Source organism: Berghia stephanieae, chromosome 7 (assembly GCF_034508935.2).
Source record: "Berghia stephanieae isolate SIO BIC M18660-M18661 chromosome 7, UCSD_Bste_1.3, whole genome shotgun sequence".
NCBI lineage: Eukaryota > Metazoa > Mollusca > Gastropoda > Nudibranchia > Aeolidiidae > Berghia > Berghia stephanieae.
Genome location: NC_088366.1, coordinates 5,753,023 through 5,755,522, shown reverse-complemented (window position 1 = coordinate 5,755,522; position 2,500 = coordinate 5,753,023). Strand labels below are relative to the sequence as shown.

The 2,500-nt window shown below is 40.2% G+C and overlaps 1 protein-coding gene across 2 annotated transcripts in view; it reads left to right on the top strand.

The window, feature by feature from the left end:
• The window catches only part of LOC144976407 (basic phospholipase A2-like), a 19,547-nt gene that overhangs the window by 3,253 nt on the left and 13,794 nt on the right, over positions 1 to 2,500 (top strand). Inside the window, exon 2 of one of the 2 annotated variants that reach the window (XM_078920686.1) lies at positions 1,300 to 2,043. The exons of the other annotated variant lie outside the window; for it this stretch is intronic. The gene's annotated coding sequence lies outside the window, so the exon portion shown is untranslated. The remainder of the gene's footprint in view (positions 1 to 1,299; positions 2,044 to 2,500) is intronic. 2 annotated transcript variants of the gene reach the window in all.

Below are 2,500 nucleotides of genomic sequence, written 5' to 3'. Positions count from 1 at the left end.
TTATATATACTTATATAAAATAAAAGTTCGTTTTTTCCCCGTGACATAAAATCTGGAAATGATATCATTTTACCTGTTTTCGGTCACTGGCCTTATGGAATTTATGAAAAGTTTGACACTGACATAAAATAAACTTAACATCGTGTTAGTAATTTGTACAAAACATTAATGGAACTATTTACAGAAACTGAATGTTTTTCTAGCAACTATTTTTCAAAATAATATAGAGATGATCAATGCTAGAGGTCCATTAATTCAGAAAAGTGAGTGGAGCAGGCACTTATGTTGATAATAACAGAAACTGGAGTGAGTAGAAAACTGCCAGAAGACAATAGAGAATAAAGATTCCGCGGCGATGGGGACTGAGTGGTGAGAGGCGTCGACTGCTTTACGTCCCTCTCACGGTGGGGAGGAAATGTTGTATCAGTAAGGTCGTGGGTTCGAGCCCCTTTTGACGCGAAATCTATATTCTGTATTTTCTTCTGGCACTTTCCTACTCACTCCAGTTTCTGTTATTATCAACATAAAGTGCCTACTCCACTCACTTTTCTGAATTAATGGACCTCTAGCATTGATCATCTCTATATTATTTTGGAAAATAGTTGCTAGAAAAACATGATCAATTGGTTAACCACCTCCTCCTCCTCCTCCTCATCCTCCTTCTCCTCTTTCTTCTTCTTCTTCTTCTTCTTCTTCTTCTTCTTCTTCTTCTTCATACAGTAGAGTCACGATCTCCCCGGCCAGGCAGAGTTGTCGTTCCAGTCGCGGGTTCGAGCCCCATCGCCGTCGCAAAGTTTTTATTCTCTGTTGTCTTCCTCTCACTTCATTTCTTGTTATTATTATCAACATAAGCGCCTGCTCCACTCACTTTTCTGAATTAAAAATTAACCTCAAATACAGGAGCACACTCAATGTCTCAATCGTCTCTATGTTACAAGTTTGTGTTGAGAACTTTGGCTAATAAGCTTAAATGCTGGCCAACTGACTTCGCGGCATTTGAATCCGTGACCCCAACAAGTCCGGGAGAGAGGCTCTAGTTAGACTAAGGTTTGAAGCGGCTTTTTTGGGGGGTGAATAGCTCATACGGTAGAGTCACTATCTCCCCAGTCAGGCGGAGTTGTCGTACCAGTAAGATCGCGGGTTCGAGCCCTCATCGCCGTCGTGGAGTTTTTACTCTCTGTTGTCATTTGGCACTTTCCCGCTCACTTCATTTCTTGTTATATAGCTATAAAATAACACATCTCTCTGTTTACGTAACTGTTCACGTCAAATTTGAAAAAAAAAATTTCTATTTTCCAGAATCATCTGAAAAAGAAAAGAAGAAAAAAACAAAACAAAACATAACAGCTTCACCTGTTTGGCAAAGATTGTAGTGGCGTTCTGATCGATTCCAGTCTGGGCTACAGTTGGTTGCACCGTTAGTTGAAAGGTCACCAGGTCGGAAACGGCGGCAACTCACATCTACCAAACCAGAGAGCATCGTTTACACCTGCAGGAACTTCAGGAATTCGCATGACGGTTTTGTAGTCGTGACGTCATCGCCGCTATTATTTCACCTGGACCGATTTTAGGCTTGTACTACCACCTTTTCCTGCTGTTGTATGACATCACAAGAAGATTTGAATAATTCTTCGTTTACGAGAAGAACGCTTGAATGGTAGACGCCAAATTGCCGTTCGTGGACTCAGAGTGGAAGTGAGAGGAAGAAATTTAGTTTCGTATTAATTTATCTAAGTCTATTGAAGAAGACGAGTTGGTGAGCGGTACCTGGTCATCTTGTTCGTGAGCTCCGCTCGCTAGTGTTGCATCATCGATGCTAATCCTGAATAAAATGTTTGTTTACGATTTGATGTGATTATTTTAGGCTACGAAGACGCAAGAAATTACTTGAAGTATTGGCACAACATAACACTCTAACCTAATGTGACTCGTGTTCATTGAAATTATTACTACTACGACGTCAATACAACCACACTTTCATTATAACATCGGGAACGCCAAGAATATCAACATTCCGTTTTTCTTATTCTGAAGTTGAAGAAGGTATGTAAAATTGTTTCATTTTTCTAACCGCTTCCTAATCTATGCTATTATTTTTTTTATAGAACATAACCCGATGTCGCCTTACTTATTTTTTGCAGCCTCGGGTTTGAACATTTTTGACAATTTGAAAGTCATTTTAATTGATCGTTGTTTTAAGTAAATGTTCTTTTGCACCTTCCCCCCCCCCCCCCAAAAAAAAAAAATTAAACGAAAACTTAAAATTAAAAAATCAAAACAAAACAAAACAAATCATGAGACCCGTAGAGCCGGAGTTTAATTCGCTTTCTATAGCGTGAAACGGACAATAGCAGTTACTTGCTATCCTTTGGATAGGACGCGAGTCTATGGCAGAGTACTTTCCGCCAGATCTAACAGATCCAGCTACCCAATCAGTGCTGGGTGGACATGGGGGTCAGAAAAAAAATCTCGACTGCCCCCGGGATCGATCTCGGTCCCT